Below are 8,463 nucleotides of genomic sequence, written 5' to 3' on the forward strand. Positions count from 1 at the left end.
CGCTTTCTAGTGGTCAAGCAGCAGTGACAGTGGCTGCTGCCACATCACTCCCACATTTCCATATACTGCGCCAGTAAAGAAGCAGTGGACCAAATGGATTTCAACAGTTTAATATTCACTCTGCAGCAGGCAGCATGAGCTTCGTGTTTCTTTTCCCCTGTCCCCAAGTCCCACGGGGAAGACGGGAAGCAGGCCCAGGTGAACAATGCACAGTGGATCTATAATACAACTGAGGAACCCAAGCTTTGTAACCCCACACCCCCATTTTTATAAAGAGAAACCTGAACAACCTTTGCCTGGCAGGGAGGCATTATCTTTATTATCCTAGTTCAGAAATACATCTGCCTTCTGACCAAGAGGGAGAAACTACCTCTAGTTTCCGCAGCTGTCTGCTATGCAAACCTCCTTGTGAACAAACTCTGTCACAGGGTAATGTAGAAATGTCTTGGAGAGAACTGCTTCTCAACAGTGGTGAGAATACATTTTTGAAAAGGCTTCTTTATTCATTAAGACATTTTAATTTATATTTTTCTGTTGATGGGGAGATAATGACTAACTGTATGTGACTGAAAAGTGGTACCATATTTCTAGATAAGAGAGTTAAAAAAATGTTCTTATCAAGGATGATAGGTGAGTAGTAGTTGTCTCATATCTCAAATACCCAAACACTAAATGCCTATAATATCCAACCAGTTTAGTCACTGGACCTATCTTTTGAGATATATGCATAGAAACTCTTAGTGGAATGTAAATTTATAGTGATGACTAGAGTTTTAAACTTTTCTGGGTTTCTTTAGAATTTTGTCTGTGTCAATTCACAACTTTGAATTACTCTTCATATTTTATAGCACATAAAACCTTTATGGCATATAATGTGATTCTTTTGTTAATCTGATTCATATCACCTTCCCAAAAGCCAGATTTTCTTTTGTCTTCCAAATTTCAATAAGAGATGTTTTTTTCCTCCTTGCAATGACTTATTTCAGAACAGTAACTTTTTATGACCAACTATGTCTATTACAAAGTTAAGTTTCAGAGTTGCTTTACACTTAGACCTTCTTCTAGTAAAAATGTTCCCACAGTGAAGATTTTCTCTTTGAAACATTAATAAAGCTGAGGAGATGATGTTAGGTGTAGAAAATGAGAGCTATATTCTTTGCTTTCTAGACAGGTATTAAATTAAAATTAATCATAAATTTAATTCACCAGAGATGGTGGATGTTTGAAGGAAAACGAGAATGAAAATGGGTCTAATTCACTCATTTGACATTTATTTAGTGTTTTATGTAGTCTAGGCCTTCTCATGTTTTCGTGGAATCACAAGAAAAGAATAATTCTTGGTGTATACCCTCAAGGAGCTTTCAGCATAGTGAGATAAACAAAAGGAAGAAACCCTTTTTAAAAAGCATGGAAACCTTGAATACGTTAATACACACAGTAGCATAAGAAGTTTCTCCCCATGGAGTTTTATACAAAGTTGTTTAGCAGAGAACCAGAATGAGATATTGGTTTTGAGGTATGAGTAGAGATTAATAAAGTAGAGTCTGAAAGGAATGATAGAAAGAATGGTATGGCACATTAAAGGAAATATGTGAAAATGTGTGCCATTTTAAGGAAAGCCTAGAATGTGTGTGAGGGGCAGGGCTGGGATTACAAGCTGAAGGAGTCACAGGAAAGGGACAGGATATGACACTACAAAGTTAGGTTGGAGCAGGTCACAAATGTCCTTGGATGCCTTGCTGCACAAGCGCCTTGATTTTATTTTTTTAGAGGTGATATAGATCAACAAGAAACTTCTGACCCCTGTTCTAAAAAGGGTAATTCAAAAATACTGTGGGAGTGTTTTGGGAGGAGACAAACCTGTATGCAAGGTAGGACTCCAGTTGAAATTGGAACATTAGAAGTGAGAACCGTGAAAAAATAAGGAATTGGAATATATTTCCAAAATTGATAATATTTGGTAACTGGCTGTTGGGGGTGTGGGTATGAAAAAAGAAGTAAGAAAGGTCATGAGATCTGGAGTTCAAACTAGAAATAAATTAGTATTTTGGGGAGACTGAAAATGAATTGGAAAGTAAGATAAGATAACATGAAAAAGAGCTTAGAGTTCATCCACATTGTCATCCAGATGCCTTAATGCATTCTATGAAGCAGAAAACTTTATTTAATGTGACTGTGTATTAGTAACTTCACTGGAAGGTCTGAACCTAGAAAACAGATATGAACAATCTGATTCATGTCCCTCTTTGCACTTAATCAATGAAATTGCAAATCAACAAAATGGAGTGTAGATAACTTGGCAGTTTTTCTAATAGTGTTGTGAGATTAATTATCAATAAAATCAATGTATTGTATAGCAGAAATATCCTATTGAAACTTTGCAAAATCAAAACAAACAAATCATGTGTTTATTTTCTTCCCATGTGAAGGAGGAAATGATTGTTTGGTCAATGTAATTGATATATCATTATGTGAAGTATAGTAATAACAACTGTACACCTTTCTCAGTGCTGGAGCACTGCCTAGAAAATAGTGTGTCCTTAATAAGTATTTGCATGAAAGAAAAACTCAGTTCTCCAGATGTTATCTGCAGACTCTAGTATGTCAGTAGAATTTAAAATTTTACACACGACCTTTAATAATTCAAGTTATTCTTGTGTTAACTATTTTAACATCTGATATTAAGCTTATAATTGCATAAAAGTCTTTAAAGGTGCTCAGTAACTTTTTGTTTGAGGTCATATTTCCCAATAGCTGAACTCAGGCCCAGCCCAGGAGAATTCAAGGATCACAGCAGTTTAGTGTGTCAGTGAAGAGATGGGTGCTCCTCTGTGAGTCTGGCACTGTCTAATCTGGGTTATAAACTAGCAAAGCTCAAAGAATACATGCCTTCCCTGCTCAGACTCAGATCTACTCAGAGAATGTGCCTCTACCTTAAACATGAAAACTCCTAGTAATTCCTCACCCCTACAGGGCTGGGTTTGTTCAAAACTGGTCTGACAATTTGGCATTTGGAGAGTGTGAATTAGGATAAGGGAAAGTCAGTAACCTTGAGTTATGAGGTCATGATTTACAGAATACCGATAAGAGGTCTTGGCTCCAGAGGAACTGTATTTATTTGAATCCTGGTTCTGCCAGTTACTTATTGTAAGTATCTAGCATTCAACAGACTTGTCTGCTCATTCCAAAATAATAGTTGGTGTTAATTATATGCCAATTATCATTCTTGGCTCAAGGAATACAGAAGAAAACAAGACAAATGCATTCTGTACCCTCAGAGAGTTTCCATTCTTATGGTAGAGATAACCAAAAAAAAAAGTTAAATGAAATATAAAATTAATATTGTAGTAAAGAAATTAAAATAATATTACATGATGGGGCAATACAGGAAAGGGAACATATTGAAAGAAAGGCCGATTCAAGTCTCTACGGGAAACCTCGATGGGGTTTACTAGGAGCAGGGCACTCAAGGGAAACACCAGGGTGCTGCACATCACAGACGATCAGAGTGGGGAGGCATCCACTAGTCCAGGGCTGCTCTAATCATCCCTCACTGAAGACCAAAGATAAAATAATCGGAACAGAGTAAACTGATGAGATACCAAGTTTAATTTTTATTGCATGCTTTTTTTCTTCAGTTGTGCACATACATGTATAACATTCCTGACTTGCTCACAGAACACACCCTGGTTTTAGACAGGACCCACTTCTTTACACTAAAAATTATATTTCATCATTATTTCACAGATACGGGGCGATAAGGCAGATACACCAGTATAAATTCAACACCACTCCAGAATACAGAACTCAACATGCCCACCATCCTGTTTGCAGGACACAGATATCCTTCTCCTATGTAGCACACAAGGAACACATCTATTGCAATGCTTAGGTATTCAAAATTTACATACAATTTCTCTCTATATATCCTGTGATACTGTTTGATATTCAATCTGGGACAGAAACTGAAGTATTACTCCCACCCCCCTTTATATTTTGCTAATATATTTTGATAGTGCACATTGAGATTAATTATATAAGATATATATTGGTGGCTATGAAGAGTGGCGGTTAAAGCATCTGGAGACTGAAAATAAGCCCATATGTCCTTGACTTAAGAGGGTTTTTTTAAAGCTGATCAAAACTGATCAAAAAAAAAAAAAAAAGGCAAGTATCTCCTTGAAGCCATTAAAGAAGAGGTTCTTTACACACACCATATATGCATGTGCTACTTTCTGGGCAGTGTATATTGTTGAGACAAACGATAATAAAATGATTTGTCAAACTTAGGCACCAAGGACAAATAACAAAACACTAAGAAATCCAATTTAATTTTCTTTCAAATGCCTAAAGCTGAATTCCTGATTAAACTGGTTATTATCTGTGATGATTTTAAAAATTCCTCTCAACATGGACAAAACACAGTAGAGAAAATACTTCCAGCAAAAATAAGAGTGACATTGGTTATGAGAACTAAAAACTGATGTCTTTTTCATATTCCTTTTATTTAAATTCATGGCAATGAATTTGTGATAAAATTATAAAAATAATAGAGATTCACTAATGTCATCATTTTAACAAGGACATTTGGTTTTAGTAAAATAATGGATATATGAACACATTTCCATTCTAAATTATGCAAGTACAGTTGACCCTTGAACAACTCGGGGGTTAGGGGCATGAATCCCCTGCATAGTCGAAAATCCAAGGATAACTTTTGACTCCCCCAAAACTTAACTACTAATAGCCTACTGCTGACTGGAAACCACATAACATAAACAGTCAATTAACACATATTTTGTATGTTATATGTGTTATATATGAATTCTTACAGCAAAGTAAGCTAGAGAAAATAAAATGTTGTTAAGGAAATCATAAGAAAGATAAAATACATTTATAGTACTATACTGTATTTATCCATACCATAAGTTTACTTTGCCTGTTTACAAGATGAATTGTCAGTACCTACATCAATATTGTCTTATATGATACAAAACACTGTAGATGTTATACATATTACTAACACTAGACATAAAAAAGGGAAAAGATAATGTGAAAAAAATCATATTTATTTACAGATATAATGATTCATGCATTGATAATGAACAAGTAGCAATATGATTGCTTTATGGTAGCCTAATGCCAACTGCCAAATGACTACATGACGAAGGTATAAGTTGAAGATTCTTTGTAGTTTAGAGAGTTTACACAGTTTATACTGGAGATTTCATTATCTATTACAAAATGGTCTTAAAATGAAATCAGAATTGAAGAGTTTTTTTTTTTTTTTTCCCCCCCAAGATAACTAGTTTATTCTTATCCCTTTGGGACCTTTCTTTCTCACCTGTGGGGCTCAGTAAACAATAATATCAAGGAAACATTCAATATCAATGGAATAACCAAACATATGGACAGAAATGTTCACAGTGAAATTTCATTTCTATATTAAACTTTACCCTGTACTGCATTAAAATATTAAAAATGGATTTCACTGTATCAAATCAACATGCTGTACACCTTAAACTTATACAATGTTATATGTCAATTACATCTCAATAAAGCTGGAAAAAAAGAAAAGCGTTTCTGATTAAAAAAAATACTGCAGGAGGTGATTGTGGCACTTTGCAGGGTCTTGGCTTTTTTCTGGGGGACAGGTTTACTGAGTTTATGGAGTAATCATGGGCAAGATTATGGAGTAATCATGGAGTAATTAGTGTCTGCTCATGTTTGCCTAATAAATGCAACAGCCACAGGAACCGCAATTCTTAAGAACTTGGTACTGATTCATTTACAATTATTGATGGATATCAGATAAGCAGAGATGTTGAAAACATTTTTTCTTACAAAGAAGCAATATCAGCAAGAACCGAGAACAAGTTGTCATGGAATTATTATAACAATTAAATGACAAGGGGTCTGAAAGTTTGTGGAAGTGAGTTTAGAAAATTTTCTGAACAATGACCTTTCTTTTTCCTCTAGCTTTAGTACTATGGTTGCAACTAGGCTCTCCGAAAGTACATTACTACCTTTGGCTGATGTCCTCTGGAGTTCTTTAATGGCTCTTTTAATCTGTAGAAGATATACGGCTAGTTGGCTATAGAAGGATCATTATAAAAGAACATTCAGATAATGGAATTTTACCCAGATGATGCACTGGAAGATCTACAACTGGATAAACCATTTCCTGAGCTGAGAGAACATTTTCAGTCTCATGATTTGGATCATATGGGGGGAAAAGGTCCATAGCCACACTCCATAGATTATAATCATCGCTAAATATTTAGCACAGTGGAACAGTGAAACAAATGGATGAACACCTAAAATGTACAAAGAAAAAGAGAACTTTAGATATGTGATTAGATAAGGGGTTCTAAAGAATGAAACTGGGGCTCCAGAAGCGAATTTTGAAGAAGCTATTAAAAATATAAACACAGCAATAAATATAACTCAGACTCCAATCAATATTGAAGATATATTTAATGATGATTGCTGCTTGAATATCAGCAAATAGACACCATCCTTTTGGATTTCAGCTTATGCCTTAAATGACTGTGTGGCCAAGGAGGACCAAAGATGCCTGTTTGAGGCATAACTTCCTACATGATTGCAGATTTTGGTGTGTATATATAAAACTGCAAAATGTTTACAGTGTTAAAGCGAAGAAAGATGCTTCTTCTGCGAATGGTTATGTTGACAAAGTACTGCAGTCCACAGGCCAAGCAATGGAAGCTGTTTCAGAGAAAGAATTAAAATTTTTCTGCAGTAATTCTTCATTTCTTGGAGTTGGTAGATGTTGATCTTTAACTAAAAAATGTGGTTTGGACACAATTAATAAAGATGGAATCATTTCCAGTATGAACATTCCGGATAACGAGATAGTACTGTACTTAATGTTATGGGCTGTTGATGGATTTCATAAAGGACATAGTAGACATCCAGGGGTATCTATTAGCTTGAAGAAAACATAGGAAAGTCTTGTCTCACTGGTTTCCTTTAGGAATATAGGTTATCTGTAATGGTGAAAGATGATTATGTCCACAAATTGTGCTGTTATGGAACTGCTGAGCCACACATGATTACTGCTGCCCAACAGGTTACAACAGTTACCACCGAACATTGTCATTTTTAATAACCTACTTATATCTGCATGTCATAAACTTCAGGAACTTCCTCATTATAAAATAAGCACTCAGTGCAGTGTGCTAATAATCAAAATTATAATTGTCTTCAGATTGTGCTCAAGTCTATGAAATTCAAAGGGAAAACTCCTAAATTGTTGTTTTTTTAATAATCCTTCTTCTCACTTGTAAAAAGAAAAAAATGTATCTCAAGTTATTCTGCCATCTAATGGCACACAAAGGACTGGTACTGTCCGATACTCTTTATCATAATAAAGAGTAAACAATTTGGATGAAAACCTGAAGCCCACATTCCTAATTAGGGAATTTGATAATGGTGGGGGAAAAGGAGAAATGATCACTTTTCTTCCGTGAATCACTCTGTCTTTGCTTGACTTTTTGGATCCCATCTTCACTTGATTTTCTTCTTACACTCTTACTGTTCTTTCTCAGTGCCCTTGGGAAGTTCTTCCTCATATTCTTGACACCAAAAAATTGGAATGCTCTGGGGCTTCATTCACGGACACTGTTCTCTCTTCTGCCTACATGCATACCTTAGGTGATATAATCCAATTGCTTTACTTTGAGTACCACCTTCAAAGGAATAAATCCAGATGCACACTTTAAATCCATCCTACCTCCCTGCGTTCTGGGTATACTATGTAACTGACAAGACGCGGTGGTTTCATCGTGGGTCAACCTGGCTAATCTGGGATAATACTTCCCATAATTCCCTACTCTGTATATTTCCAAGTTAGGGTAGACCACAGAAGAAAATGAGATTTGAAAGCAAAGCCATGGACATTTAAGTACTGAATGTGCCTGGTGCTGCCGCAGCTCACACACATTTCACTAGTCTGCTGGCTCACCTTGTTAATGAGGAAGGTCGCACTATCCAATCCTTTCTGGCTGCCATTGCATTTTCTCTTGTCAGCTTCTCTGGTTTGGGCCAAGCACATCATGCATCTCTGTAGCAAAGTGATCCAGCTTCTTCTGCAAGGCAACCCTCATCACCGAGGTTAGAGGGAGTGAGAGAGAGACACATGTTCTAATTTGTTCTCACAGGTTTTATTTTGTCATCGTAGGTTGTTCCATGCTGTTTCAGGGCTCATTTTGTACTGCTTACTTTCTCTTGCCGTCTGTTTTCTCCCCAGCTGCCAACCCTGCTGCGGAACAGTGATTTTAGGACCACCACCAGATGCAAAGATTACAGCTTTCCAAAAAATTCTTCATCAGTTCCAACAATTTTGGAAGTCTAATCTCTAGAATGAACCCCTTCTTCCCTACCATTCTTACTGGTTCTGACTCCCTAATTGAATCCTAACTGATGTGCTACTTGACACTC

At 36.1% G+C, this 8,463-nt stretch overlaps 1 pseudogene; it reads left to right on the forward strand.

Moving 5' to 3' along the window:
* The first annotated feature begins 2,280 nt into the window (after positions 1-2,280).
* LOC118899554 lies at positions 2,281-7,129 on the forward strand (annotated as a pseudogene).
* The last annotated feature ends 1,334 nt before the right edge of the window (positions 7,130-8,463 follow it).

The sequence above is a fragment of the Balaenoptera musculus genome, chromosome 8 (assembly GCF_009873245.2).
Source record: "Balaenoptera musculus isolate JJ_BM4_2016_0621 chromosome 8, mBalMus1.pri.v3, whole genome shotgun sequence".
In the NCBI taxonomy this organism is placed as follows: Eukaryota; Metazoa; Chordata; class Mammalia; order Artiodactyla; family Balaenopteridae; genus Balaenoptera; species Balaenoptera musculus.